Raw genomic sequence first — 15,742 nt, forward strand, 5'->3', positions numbered from 1 at the left:
TATCACCTGGGCACTGATTATGTGCAGACACAGAACCCAGTGCTGGAGACACAGCTGTGAGTTAGAGACACCCCAAGACTCAACGCCCAGTTATCATGGCACACACAGTATGAAAAGTGAGAAAGAGAGACTGAACTAAGTAGAGAGGGGGTGGAAAACTAAAGCAAATAATTCAAATGGTTTGTTTGTTTATATTTCATGAAGGGCATAAATAGAGACTAGAATCAAAAATGGAATGGTAATTGGTGTCTATTTGCCTGGAGCAACAGAGGAAGGAGAATCAGGAATAAGACAAGTAAATGCAGTGTGTGGCTATTTGCCTCCATGAACAACAGCCCCCTTGGTCATGAGACCAGAAGAATTAGATGGTGCCAGGCTACCATCACTGAACATTTTGGTCAAAGATTTTATAGAAGAATTCCTGATCAAAAGGGGGGAAATGTAGAACAGAATTTCAAATGTTCATGGATTCCAGACTTTTGGGAGCCACAGAGATTTAAAGAGCCTCCCCCACCCCAACTATTATCATCCATGAACCTTTAACCAAAAACATCCCCTGAAGTCTTCTTTAAACCAAACAAGAGTGTCTGCCTCAAGCACTGAGCTTTTTAAGAACAATACGGGGATCGAACTGTCAACAGTAACTCAAAAGATAATATAGGAAACTTAGGGGCAGTGAATTTATGTTAATGGGGCAGGAACAATTCAGAATGTGAAGAATGCAATCAATGTGACTGCAAGGAAACTGTTGAACTGGTGTCTGATTTGTTGTGTTTATTCTCAACAACAATAAAAACAGAAATTTTCATGGAAGGTCTCACTAAGGAGGTGGCATTGAATTGAGAAGCTGATCATAGGACAGCTTTCTGGGTGGAGGGCACTGTGTGTGCAAAGGCCCGGAGGCAGGAAAGATCAATAATCAAAGAGACCAATGGCATGAGATGAGAAGACTATGTGTTATCAGGTAGCCACCACAGCGTAACAAGAAACCCCCTAAATTAGCGGTGGATAAGAACAATCATCTGTTATGATAGCTCCAGTTTCGGGGGTCAGCTAGGTGTTCTGCTCTGTGTTGGGCTCAGTTGAGCCACCATAGCTGGAGTGACTCTATTCCACACATTCCCTTGTCCTCTTACTGGGACCAAATGGCTAGTCTAGACATGTCCTGTCTTAGTGACAGCAGAACACAAAATGGAGAAAGAGATGCAAGGCCCTTTGAGGCCTACACTGTGATGCATGGTCAATTCTGCTTCATTCTATTGGCCAATACAAGTCATGTGACCACCTTTGGGTGGTGGGAGAGCATACCAGGTTTGGAGAAGAGGTGATACTTGGACCAGGACAGTGATCAAGAGATGAAGAAAAGTGGTTCCAGAGCTGTCAGAGAGGCAGAATCAACCAGAAGACCACGGATGGGTTCGATGTGAGGTAAAGGAAAGGATAGAATCCATTTGGCTTCCAAATTTCTGCTGGAGCAATAGGGTTAATGGGGAGAGTAAGGAAGCAGGAAGGGCAGTTGTGAGACTTATCCCAACTTTCTCGGGGCCCCAACTTCCTAGCCTGTATCATGAGAGATTAGGGGAGCCCAGGCCCTTCTCTATCCTCACCCCAACCAGAGCCCAAGCCCTCTGCCAACTGTGGCCTCCACCACACACAGGGAGGCCCAGCCAGCCTGGGTGATCTACGACCCCCATAGCTCACCGCCAGCTGCCGCAGGGATGATGTGTTGTTCCCATTCATCACCCTGCTTGACGGGCACCCAGCGCCAGCGTTCGGCAGCTGCCCTTCATGGGGACACTTAATTATAAAGACCTGAAACTTTCCCCCACCGGCCGAGGAAATAAAGGTTTGTTTACCAATGGCAAGTGGGGAGACTCCCAGGAGAGAGCCCATAGATCATAGCTGTCTGAGACATGCAGTGCAAATCCTGCACTTGATGGGGGCCAGAGGCTACTGGGGACTGTCAACTTGACCCCCACCGCCACCGCCACCCCGTTCTACTCTCCCATTCTTCATGAGAATATTGATCCCCAAGGTTCTAAGTCATCATCTAACCTATGCCAGGTTGGGATTTGCTGAGAGTCAACCCACTTCTGCAGAGCCTCTAATTTGCTGCTCTGGATTTGCCAGTCCCTCTGGAAATTCTTGGGGGGGCATCATAGACATGGGGGGAGTGGCTCGTGGATTGTGAACTCACTGGCACAGCCCAGAGATGTCGCTGTTCAAATGTGTCTCAGAGCGAGCTGAGTCCAGGGTTTCTCAGACTTGATGAAGGGCCAGCATCAGCATCAGGATCCACCAGGAACTGATGAGAACTACAAAGTCTGGACCCTCACACCTAACATGGAGTCCTGGTGTGGCACTGGAGGGTAAGCATTGGACTGCTAACCACAAGGTCGGTGGTTCAAACCCACACCAACCAGCTGTTCCTCGGAAACCCTATACACGGTCACTATGAGTCAGAACTGTCTTGATGGTACTAACCCCAACACCTAGCCTAGTGGATCAGCAATCCTGGGAGGACCCATGATCTGTGCTTTATCCACTTGCAAAAGACCCCGATGTATTCACTGGGTCCACACTCCACAGCCTCCTTCTTTACCTCTGACCATCGAGACCCCTGACAAGGGGGCGCTGCCCCAGGTGACCCTAAGAAGACAGATGGCAGTGACACTGGACCCAGGTCTCCAGACTCACTTTCTAAGGCATGGGAGCCCAGTAGGTCAGTGGTTCAAACCCACGAGCCACTCCAAGGGAGAAAGATGAGGCTGTCTAGTTCTGCAAAGATTTATCACCTCGGAAACCCTATGGATGCATTCTATTCTGCCCTATAGAGTTGCTATGAGTCAGAATCTACCCCACTGCAGTGGTTTTTTTTTTTTACTTGGGGGCGCTGTCCAAGACATGGCAGTTAGAAAAGAGCAGCGGTTTAGAAACCACAGCACTGGGTTTGAATCCCTCAGCTCTGTCCTGGGGCCTTCCCTATGTCTGTGACCTTGGACCAGTGAGTGGTTGAACCTCAGTTTTTGTTATGTAAGATGGAGAGAAGATGCTCGTGCAGGCCTCCCAGTCCCCAGTTCCTGTCTCTCCCCCTTCCTTGTTCAACTGCAAGTGACATCTGCGTTGGTTTTTGGTCCCTGGATCTGGGGAACCACCTCTCAAGCGGTGATTGTTTTACTGAGCAGGCACAGAGCAGTTCCCTCATTGTCCCATAAAAACAGTAGCTGCAAAATACCAGCTTTCACAAACTGCGTGATCTTCAGCCATGCTGTTGGTCTTGTTGATGGGCCCCAGTCCTCATCCTCAGGCCTGGAAGGGTGCTGAGAGGAGACACATTTCTGTTGACAATCTCACTCCAGCAAACCTGACAGTTTGTAGGGTAGCCATCTCCTCTGGCGATTGTGGAGTGAGGATGCAGACTGGTGGCTATCACAGAGCCTGGTACATGGTAGGCATCCAACTACCATTTGTAGGAAGGGAGGAGGAAAGGTGAAGGACAGAGGGGCAGGGGAGGAGAGGAACAATGGAGGTGAATAGAGGACTTGTTTCTTGGGCTTTCTATGTCCCGTTTTATCAGTAAGAATTCAGAATTTCTGTACCCATTATCAAAAACCCAGTTCGAATTGGATTAAATCACACCCAAAATGGGGTGAGGAAGAATACAAAAGATTTCAAAAATTCATGGGGAAATTCCATTATCTTCCAATTTCATTTTTTAATGAAGTTTTTGAAGCACCCCTCGTATATGCTAATGTGATGCTGTTTAAGATATGCTGGACTGTTAAACACAAGGTCAGCAGTTCAAACCCACCAGTCGCTCCTTGGAAACCCTATACAGGGTTGCTATGAGTTGGAACCAACTCAACAACACTTAACAACAACAACAACATATATGCTGATTATGATGATGAATATAGGCTGTATGTGCTTGTCGAAACCCACAGAACTAAAGAATATGAAATGTGTTGTAAGTAAATGACCCAATGTTTTCTAGTTGACTCTGACTCATAGTACCCTTGTGTAGGGTTTCTGAGGCTGTAACTCTTCATGAAAGCAGAAAACCTCGTCTTTCTCCCTTGGAGTGACTGGTGGGTTTGAACTGCTGACCTTGTGTTTAGAAGTCCAGTGCTTATCCTACAGTGCCACCAGGGTTCTGTCCTATAGGGTCACTATGAATCTGAGTATGAGTACTATTGGATTTCCAAGACTGTAAATCTTTTTGGAAGGAGCTCTGGTAACATAGTTGGCACGAGTCAGGCCACTAACCTCAAGGTCAGCAGTTCGAAACTACCAGCCGTTGCGCAGGAGAAAGATGAGGCTTTCTGCTCCCATAAAGATTTACAGCCTCAGAAACCCTATGCATATGTGGGTTCAAATAGCCAAACTTTTGGTTGGTGGTGGTGGTAGAGGTAAGTGCTGTTGAGTCAGTTCTGACCCATAATGACCCTATATAGGGTTTCCAAGGAGTTGCTGGTGAGCTCGAATTGCCGACCTTGTGGTTCAAACCAACTTTGTGGTCCAGTGCATTAGCCCGCAGCACCACACCAGGACTCCATAAACTTTTGGTTGTTGTTGTTGTTGTTAAGTGCCTTCGAGTCGGAGCCGACCCATAGCGACCCTGTACAGGGTTTCCGAGGGTGTAAATCCTTACGGGAGTAGAAAGCCTCATCTTTCTCCCGCGGAGCGGCTGGTAGTTTCGAACCACTGACCTTAAGGTTCGCAGCCCGATTCGTAACCTAGTAGCTGAGTATTTAGCCATTGTAGCACCAAGCCTCTTTATAAGTAAATTATACTTCATAAACCTAATCTCCCCAGTCTTTAAAACCAAATGTATAAACTTATGTGTTGAAGTGTCCAGTGACAGGGTTACTTTCAATTGATTAAGCAACTCGAGCACTAACCCCAAGACCCCACTCTGTCTCTCTCACGTCACCTTCCCAGGTACCTGTTTCTCATTCCTCCCATCGGAGGCACCTAGCCACTCTAAGGTCCCAGAAGTTCCAGGGTCTGTTGACCTGGAAGCAACTTGGTCACATGGGGAATCCCTGGTGGTGCAGTGGTCAAGCACTCAGCTGTGAACCTAAAAGTCTGCAGTTCTGACCCACTAGCTGCTTAAAGGAAAGAGATATGGCAGTCTGTTCCCTAATGATCCTAGCCATGAAGCCCCTCAGGGGGCATTCGTCTTGGTCTATAGGCTCCCTGTGAGTTGGATTGACTCAATGGCAGCTGGTTCTTGGTCTCCGAGCATATATGTCAAGACTGTATATGCTCATCAGAAGAAGTTGGGAGTATCTTATTTCTGAGCACCCACCTAATGCATCTCATTGGCTCTTGATGGGGCTGGACCCATGCCCAAATCAGTTATGACTGGAAATGGGAAATGCTGGTTGGCTTAAGCCAGTCGAGATGCTCCTAGAATGGAGGGTGAGTTCCATCTGTGCCACCACAAACACAGTGCTGAGAGAGGGGGGTGCCCAAAAGCAACCTCAAATTAAAAGGGCAAAGACCCACGACAACCCCACTTGGAAAACTCACAACTTGCTATTCACAGAAGCCTCTTTCCTTCTTGACCTCCTTAAATATCAACAACCTGTGGAGACCATGCCCCTTCCTATCTTCCCTTAAGTGTTTGGAATCTACTCAACCAACATTCATCAATGGCCAAGTCCTCAGAGAAGCCAGCACCTGCCTTCTCCCAGCAGGACTGTAGTTGATTACACACCAGCATGAGCTGCTGACTTCCCCCCGACACACACACCCTGACTGTCCCCCACTTCATGTCAGGGGATTGAGGGTCTGGCAACCGCCCCAAGAAAGGGATGGTCTGTGGTTAAGGGAGAGAGAAGGTTTACCAGCATATGGGGGATTCAGAGTTCACATCTTACTCTACAGTACCATGTAGCAACATGTAGCGAAAGCTACCCAGCAAGGCCTGATGGTGTGGAAACATGCTGGGGACCCCTGGCCCCTCACTCACTAGCTCTGTGTTTCTGAGCAAGTCATTTCACTCCTCTGAGCCTTGAAGTGTTTTCTGCAAAATGTCATTTATGATGTTCCTCTCCCTGGCTGATCCAGACTAGACCAGACTGGGGGTGACCAATGATGACAACCCCTACCCTGGTCAATGACACTGGGTCATTCATTGCATGCTGGTGACACATGCTTCCCTCTATCTTCTTTCAAGAAAATTTTGAGCTCAAGAGTCCACTGTCTGAGTTTGGGTTCTCCAAGAAGCCATCCCTGAATTGAATAGTGTATTGTCATGTGTAGGAGTCCTTGTTGGGGAGAGGGAAAATGAAACAGAGAAGAAGGTGGCCATAGAGGGTGTGCTATTAACTCAGTTACTACTGTGGATAACTGAGACTCCTTCTTAATGGGAAATTTATAGAGCACATACCTCAGAGCTATCCCAGCTGAGGAGCAAGGGAACTGAAGTACTCATACACCAATTCTCATCTGCTAATAGTTGGAGGCTTCCTGTTATTGTTGTCATGTGCCATTGAGTCAGTTCCAATTCATAGAGAGCTGATGCCGGTAGGTACCATGCCATCCTCACAACTGTTGTATGTTTGAGCCCATTGTTGTGTCAGCCTATCAGCTGTTTCTTCTCATTTTGAGACATTCCCCACCAGCAAATGAAAGTCCCGAGAACTTTGTTCCATTCACATCCTTAACACTGACTCTACTTTGAGGAGGCAGCTCTTCCCCAGTTGTATGTTGAGTGCCTTCCAACCCCAGGGACTCATGTGGCAAAATTCTATTAGACAATGTTCCACTGCTATTCATAAGGTTTTGGGGTAGCGTAGTGGTTACGAATCGGGCTGTGAACCTTAAGGTCAGCGGTTCGAAACTACCAGCCGCTCCGCGGGAGAAAGATGAGGCTTTCTACTCCCGTAAGGATTTACACCCTCGGAAACCCGGTACAGGGTCGCTATGGGTCGGAACCGACTCGATGGCACTTAACAACAACAACAACAATCCTCGGGAAGCAGACCGCCTATTATTTCTTCTTCCTAATCCATTTTAAGGAGCTCTGGTAGCATTGTGGTTACGAATTGGGTTGTGAACCGCAAGGTTAGAAGTTCAAAACTACCAGCTGTTCCGTGGGAGAAAGATGTGGCTTTCTGCTGCCATAAAGATTTACAGTCTTGGAAACCCTGTACAGGGTCGCTGTGAGTCGGAACCGACTCCACGGCACATAACAACAATGACAACAGCAACAATCCATCTTAGTCTGGAAGCTCCACTGAAACCATGGCTGGCCCTGCTAGGGTCGAGCATCACAGCAACAAGCTGTGATAAGGGCTTTCTTGTGGTTGGTGGTGGGTGTGTGCCACTGAGTTGCAACCTTGTATAGAGTGTTTGAGGCTATAAATCTTTCTGGGAGCAGAAAGCCACACCTTTCTCCCCTGTGGTTAGTAGCCCAGATCATAATCCACTATGCTATCAGGGCTTGCTAGGGAGTGATAGTTTCCAGACCCCTCTTGCTTGACCCTCTAGACAAAGAACCATTGACCACTAGAATAGTGTTGCCATGCATGAAACGGAATGTTTAGTGATGAGGAAGATGCAGGTGGGGGTTCCATCAGAATAGATCACACCCTCCTTCTTCCTCTACTTAGAGAAATACTTTGTACTCTTCAAAACCTAACTTCCTCTGTGAAGCCTTCTCCAAATCCCCCAAGGAGAACTAGGGTTTTCCATCTTGTAGCAATTTGGTTTTGTCTATACCAAGAGCTTTGCTCTCATTCATTTGCCAGACATTTACCCAAAGACAACTGGGCACTGGGTCACTTATCACGCAATCTACAATGACTCTTGGTTCCCTGTGAGCACTGGACTGTGAGTCCCCTGCATGATGGCTATGGCACAGCCATCTCTGCACCTCCAGCACCTAGCACATAGGTAACGCTCAGTAAGTGTTCGTCGATTGAAACTGTAAAGCAAAAATAAATTTTATCATCCATAGAAAAGCATTTGATACAAGACCCGCCAAAGTGAAGATTCTAAAGAAATGGTCATTGATGTTGTATGAGGAGAGGCTGGGTGAGTCCATCTGGAACATGTTGCTACCCCAACCTACACTGGAAACACCCACCTCACCCCAGGCACCCCATCCCTTCGGGAGCCACCAGCACAGGAGCCGTCTAAAATTAGACCTACCCCTGCTGGTGCTTAAAATTAGAAGGGCTTTTCATTCCAAGATGCCAACAGGTGCCAAGCAACAGTTCAGGGACCAAAATAAATCAGCAACACATTGGCGCTTAAAATTAGATGAACTCTCTTGGTTCAAACTTGTCAGCATCAGGCAAAGGGTTGAGAGGAAGAGGTCTAAATCCATTATTTTCTGAATTCAGGAGACAAAGGGAATTCATAAGGGCTGAAATCCTACTTGAGACCAAGCTCTGTGCTGTAAGCCTAGCTTGAATTACCCTGCAAATGACAAAGCAGTTTATTCAAAAGACCTTCACCTCAGCGTTACACAAAAACCAACTCAACATGGATTAAAAACCTAAATGTGAATCCCAGAATTATGAAGGCCATCAATGAAAAAAATAGGGAAAAATATGAGGTCACTAATTCAGGGAATACACAGACTACCAAACATTTCAAAAACTACACAAACAAAAGTAGACAAAATAGATGAGTGGGACATATTAAAAGTTAAAAACGTATGTGCATCAAAAGACTTCACCAGAAGAGTAAAAAGGGAACCTACAGAATGGGAAAAGATCAGACAGGGGACTCATTTCTAAAATATATAGGAAACTACAACACCTCTATAAGAAAAAGACAAATAACCCAATTTTTAAAAAATGGGCACAGGATATAAACAGACACTTCACCAGGGAGGAGATCCAGGCAGCCAACAAACATATGAAGAAATGTTCACGATCACTAGCCATTAGAGAGATGCAAATCAAAACTACATTGAGATATCATCTCACACCAGCAATAACAGCAAAGATCTAAAAAGTAGAGGACAATAAATGCTGGCGAGGATGTGGAGAGACTGGGATGTTCCTGCATTGCTGGTGGGACTGCAAAATGGTCCAACCTCTCTGGAGGTTGGAAATAGAAATACCTTATAATCCAGCAATTCCTCTACTTGGTATTTACCCACAAGAAATATGAGCCATAACACGAGTAGATAGATGCACACCAATGTTCATAGCAGCACTATTTACGATAGCAAAAAGATGGAGACAGCCAAGGTGCCCATCATCTGAAGAATGGATAAACAAACTGTGGTTCATACACACAATGGAATATTATGCTACCTTGAAGAATAACAAGGAGGCTGCAAGCCGTTGCATAACACGGGTGAACCTTGAGGACATTATATGTTGAGTGAAATTAGTCACAAAAGGAGAAATACTGCATAGGACCAGTACTGTAAAAGACTAAGAAAAAGAATGGATACTAAAGGGGGAGGGGATTCTTTGCTGGCTACTGGGATGTGGGGGGCGGGGTGATGGAAGGGAGGGGAAGGTGGAGCACAGGGCAGGGATTAGACACAGGATAGTTTGGATGCTAGGGAGGTGGGCAATATACAAGGAGGGGGAGGAGAATGGAAGACCAAAGCAGATGGGAGATAGGCAGGTTTCCATGGGCTAAGTGGGACAGAGGTAAATAATGATGTATGCACAACCTTGGAACAACAGGACTCTGGGATACAGGGATTGAGACATGGTTGGAATCGGGAAAAGGGGGGAAATAATGTTAAGGTGCTTGGCTGCCATGATTCTTGGTTTCCCTGGCATACCATTATAAAATAGGTGCTTGAGGGGGAGAGAAAGGAATAGCCAGAAATATCACCATAGAAAGCTTGTAAGTCCATCTTCTGCCTATAACTGATTGGAATACCTAAAATGGGGCTACAATGTGCCCAGTGAAGGAGGCTTCCTGTGGAGCCTCTGCATTACATAAGACCATAGGTGGAATCCTGAACAGCATCCAGAATCTTCAGAGGAGGGAAATTTCCACTTGAAAGGACAAGCAGACCAGCCTGGAGCAGCTAGAAGAACAGAAGCTACTTCTTGAAAGAAACACCGAAAGGAAAAATACAAAACAATATAGGCAGTCCGACTGATTACTACAAGGACAAGTAAGTTGCTCACCCAGGAGACATCAAAGCAAGTGGCCAGGTCCCCTCAGAGCAAACCCCCTTCCAAGACTAAGACTCAATGGGAATACACACCCTGATTGGTGACCATGTTAGTCACCGATAAGGGGAAGTGAGGGAAAAACAGCAATGAAGCTGCAAGCTAAGCCCTACAACGTTCAATAGACTCCTGTGAACCCTGTTGGAGACCTGGTTGGCCATAAGTGTGGCAAGACCTTGGGACTCTTGGGCCCAGAGTCAGTGGCATAGCCACAGAGGACTAGAGTGGAGAGTGGCATCCAGCTGATAAGAAGAGAGGGCATATGCACAAGAACATCCACACTTGCAGATAATACCCACTTGACCTGGCTTCAATGATTGGGTGATCAAAGCTCAACCAGAAGAAGAAAGAAGAGGGGAAAAAAGATTAATCTAATACAATTTGATGAACTTGACCTACACCTATGGATGCAGTAGCTCAAAGGAGGGAACAAATCTTTACAGCAAGGATCATTCCCACCCCCTCCATACACAGAGTAGACAGGAATGGACAACTTAGATATTGGCTACCCAAAATGGGGAGATTTCAAAGGCAAGAAGTGACTGGCTTACAAGCTTTCAAGAGGAAATCTAGATCCAGAGGGCATGGAGGAAGGTAGAATCTCCAGTGAGTAGTATCCACTCTGTCTAGGCGGGGCTGATGAAAGGAAATGCGGATAGGTCTCTTGTGTTGCAATAGTGAATAATTGTTATCAGGACTGATTGTGAGGGTTGGAAATGTAAAGGTAGACATTATATAGCAAGGAGGGGAGTGATTAACTTTTCAGTCTAGGAGCGGAGGTCCCTAGGACCATCAAGGGAGAAGAGCAGAGAGTGGGACCCTACCCAGAGAAGCAGTGATGCCTGAGATGGAGGCAGAGACGATGCCGTGGAGAGATGGAGCAGCTGGAGACTTTAGACCCAGAGAGAGAGAGGAGCTGTGTGATGATGACCCGGGGGGGGTAGACTTGCAGGGTATACGCTGTGGTTGGTTGATGATGCATAGAGGGGATTGTAACCGTGGCAATGAAACCATATATGATAGGATGAATGTAAAACGAATGTTCTCCCATGTAAACTATCACATAATTCACAATAAAACATTTAAAAAAAAAACAAAAAACACTACCTGAGGCCCCTCCATATGGCTTGGACTTCCCTCAGCACGGCGACTGGGCTCTGAGAGGGAACATCTGGAGAGGAAGTGCTCAGGAGGCCTAGGGAGAAGCACAAGGCTTCCAATGAATTCTAAAGTCACACAGATTCATCTCCACCGCATTCTCGTGGTCAAGCCTGCCACAAAGGCCTTTCCCAGATTAAGGTGAGGGGATTTAAATACCACCTCTTGATGGAAGGAGTATCAAAGGATCTGTGGCCACTAGTGGTGCTGTAGGATAAACACTGGACTGCTAACCACAAGGTCAGGAGTTCAAACCCACCAGCTGCTCCAGAGAGAAAGTGAGGCTTTCTGTTCCCGTAAAGATTTACCGCTTCAGAAACTTTATACAAGGTTGTTATGCGTCAGAATTAACTCAATGGCAATGGGATTTTAAACTGCTATACCCTTTCTTCACTTCAGCAGTTCTCTTTCCCTTACAATCAAAGTGGCTCTAGGTAGACCTATCTGGGATGTTAGCCAAGTAATTTCCCCTCTCTGAGCTGATGTTGCCTTATCTAAGAAATGAAAACCAATATCCACCTCCCATGATGTTGGGAACAAATGGACTAAGGAGTATGAAAGCCCTTTGCAAACTATAAAGCCATGGATGGAGTTGATTAGTGCACATGCGTGTGCGTGTAAGTGGGAATGTGTATTTCGTTACGTCGGATGTGTGGGGAAGGTGTGCTGCAGACTTTGCTCTTCTTATTAGTTCAGAAACCTCTTTCTTCTTGGGAGAGAGAGAGAAGGAATCTTGTCCAGGCACCACACAAGTTGGACCAGTCATTCCTTTGTATCTGGGATGATCTGCTCAAAGGGAAGAGTGAGGCTGTTTTCAACTCTCCTTGTCCACAAGTCGCACAGTTGGTTCAGTTCCAGAAAAGCTCCCCAGTGTGTTTCTCAGCATTATTTTCTAGGGAAAAGGGGTGCCCTGCCAGAGTTTTCGAGGTCTGTCAACTGATTCTCTGAGTATAAAACCTGCAAGTAGATATATAAACATATGTGTGGGCCTGTGAAGACATGCAATACATATCCCCACCCAAAGACAGGGCCTAACAGGCCCAGAGAAGAAGGGAAATCAGAAAATAAGAAACAGTTCAAGACAGTGGAGTCTCCCCAATCTTGTTCCACACTTTACAGAAATGAGAGCTGACAGAAGGAGACAGGGAGGTGTGTCATGTTTCCGCTATTTCCTGAAGTTCTGCCCAGAGCCCCCAAGGCTTGGACCAAGTGGAGTTATCTCCTCTCTGGCTGAGACAGAACTAGTTTGGGGCCAAAAACACCAAGATAGGAGGAAGAAGCATGGAGAACTAAAACAGACAAGCAAAGCTAATGGTTTCAGGCCAACAGGAATAGAGCCAACAAACCTCCCCAGCCCCAATTCCAACACTGACCAGTCCTCCAGCTATTGGGCACCAAAGGGATGAGTGTTCAACCCTGGGCTCCTTGCCCTTCTGGAGTGACTGATGGATGTGAATCTGAGGAGAAGCGGGCCACCCATCTTTCTGTCTCTCGCATGTCTGCCTGTGAAGCAGGTCCTTCTAGCTCTACTGTGTGGGAGGGTGCTCTGATTTTGTCTGGTACCTGATCCTCACCTCCGACTTCGTGTCACAGACCTGTCCCCTTGTATGTAGGTGTCTTTTTCCAGGGTTCCTTTGGGCTTAAATTCTCGTTCTCTCCCAAACAAAGTGTGGGAAACATAGCAGGATTGCTGACAAATGCAACCCTGTGAAAAATGCAGTATAAAGTGCAAACTGAAATAAGGCACCCTGTTCTATTCATCACATGGACAAAACTAACAAGTTCCCTAATATCCTTCACTCACAAGGGTGGAGCCAGCAGGCGCTCTAGACAACTGTTGATGGACCAGGAAGTGGGATTTCTTTTCTGCAAGTCATTTGACGATATCTCTAAATATGGGAAATGCATTTGCATTTCTTACCAAGGAGTTCTGGTGTGGCACTGTAGGATAAGCACTGGACTGCTAACCATAAGGTTGGCTGTTCAAACCCACCAGCTGCTCCTTGGAAACCCCATACAGGGTTGCTATGAGTCAGAACTGACTCGACGGCACTTAACAACAACAATTTACCAAGTATCCCACTAATAAGAATCATTGCACACAAAGATAAATACACTGGGGAGAGGGGCAATGGGAATCTCATGTTCAATGAATGGGTACAGAGTTGCTGTTTGGGATGATGAAAATGTTTTGGACACAAATAATAGTAATGACAACACAACATTGGTGTTTTTAGTTGCTGTCCAGCTAACGCTATCCAATTCCTGGTAGCCCTACACACACCAGAACAAACGTCCAATGCTGCTCCATCCTCAAGAGTGTTGACATGCCTGAGTACTGTTGAGGTCTCTGTGTCAATCCATCTTATTGAAGGTTTCTCTCAGGTTCCATGATTTTCTACTTTACCAACCACGCTGTCCTTTGTGAGCGATTGGTCTTTGCTGGGATGTCCAAAGGAAGCACATCAAAGTCTTGCCATCCTCCCTTCTCAGGAGCATCTGGCTGACTCTTCTACGATTGATTTTGTCTTTTGGTGATGTTGACTCTATTCTCTGCCAACAGCACAGTCCAAACACATTAATACATCTATTTTCTTTTTTCATTATCTAACTTTCACATGCATGTAAGGGGATTTAAAAAGACCAAAACTTGCACCAGGCATACCTTAGTCATCAATATGACATCTCCACATTTTATTTTTTATTTTTTTACATCTCCACATTTTAAAACTTTCAAGAGGTCATTTGCAGCAGATTGGCCCAAGGCAATATGACATTTGATTGCTTGATGGCTACTCCTGTGGACAGTATTATAAAGGTAATTAAAACCAATAAATTGCTCTCTTAAAGATGGTTAAAGTAGCAAATTTTATGTTCTGTGTATCTTACCGCATGCTGGTCAGCTTGTCAGACTAGTGGCTTGCATGTTGTTGCTGTGATGCTGAAAGATAAATCACTGGTATTTCAAACACCAGCATGGTCACACCTTGTGGACGGGTTTCAGTAGAGCTTCCAGACTAGAAACAAAGATCCAATGATCTACTTGCAAAAATCAGCCTTATATAGGGTCACAACAGAATAGTATTCAATATAGCAGTTGAAGATGAGACCCTAGGTTCAAAGACACTCAGCATACACAGTGGCCATAACAATTGTGAAGATGGTGAAGGATGGACAAGGCTTTGTTCTGTTGTACGTCACGTACCCATGAGTCCAAGCCAACTCAAGGGGAACTACCAACAGCATGAATTCCTGGATATCTGCTGGTTGCCTTATCAATGCCGGGGTCTCCCCATCATTATCTCATTAGCCCTAGTAAAGTGGATACTATTGTTCCAACTTGCAGTGGTGGAAACTGAGACCAAAGAGACCCAGGACATATCAAGTTGGCAGCCCAGTCCCTACTAATTTGCCCAAAACCATCCAACTCTAGGTGACGGGCAAGCAGAGTTGGATCCCAGGCTCCCAGCTCCTTCCTGGGAAAGGATTCCTCCCACAAGAAAACATTTGTTTTGGATCAAGAAAGCCCTTCTTCATTCTCTCCAAACAGCAAAGCTGTTGGAGCTGTTTTCAGAAGCAAGGAAATTCAGTTCTGTGAGTTTTGAGGTCTGGAGGTGAAAAGAACTTGATTGTAAAATCAAGCCTTTCTTGAGCTCTAGTAACTACCAACAGTGACCTTTGGGAGTCATCCAGGACGGGTCTTGAGGAAGAACTTTAAAATGTGAGTAAGTTGCTATTACATGCCATAGAGTTGGTTCTGACTCATAGTGACCCCATGCACAGTGGAACAAAACACTGCTCATTTCTGTGTCATCCACACAATAGTTGCTATGCTCAAGCCTATTGATGCTGCCACTGTGTCAATCCATCTCATTGAGGGTCTTCTTCATTTTTTTCCAGACCCTCTACTGGTACTAGAAAAGATCTAGTTTCTGTTACCCAGTTACAGTTGTGTGAACCCATACAAGTCACTTGACTTTACGAAACCTCAGTCTTTCCATGCATAGCTTTCAGATAGTAGCAACTGGTTGTGAAGATGGAAGTTACTATACAGCTGTTGGAAAGGATGAGGCTGGTCTGGAAGAACTGACAAGGAGTTGGGTCCCCAGTGTGTTGTGGAACAATGATATTGCAGGACATTTTGCTGTGCTTGTGTTTGTGGAACGAATAGCACCTCTGCCTCCTTCTCCCTCACCCTCCCCTCGTGTGACTTGTTGCATCCAAGGCCCCCATTCCTCACTGCTCCTTTGACATGTGACCTTACTGTGCCTCCTACTCTGAAGCTGGGAGTGGCCATGTGACTTACTTTAGCCTGCCAGATGAAAGCAAGCATGATGCTGGCAAAGACTTGAGAAGTACTTGTGTGCTCCTCAGTCATTGTCACTAGAAGCTGTCCTAGGACCGTCTGCTGAGGATAA

This window comes from Chrysochloris asiatica, unplaced genomic scaffold (genome assembly GCF_000296735.1).
Source record: "Chrysochloris asiatica unplaced genomic scaffold, ChrAsi1.0 scaffold00128, whole genome shotgun sequence".
Taxonomy (NCBI): domain Eukaryota; kingdom Metazoa; phylum Chordata; class Mammalia; order Afrosoricida; family Chrysochloridae; genus Chrysochloris; species Chrysochloris asiatica.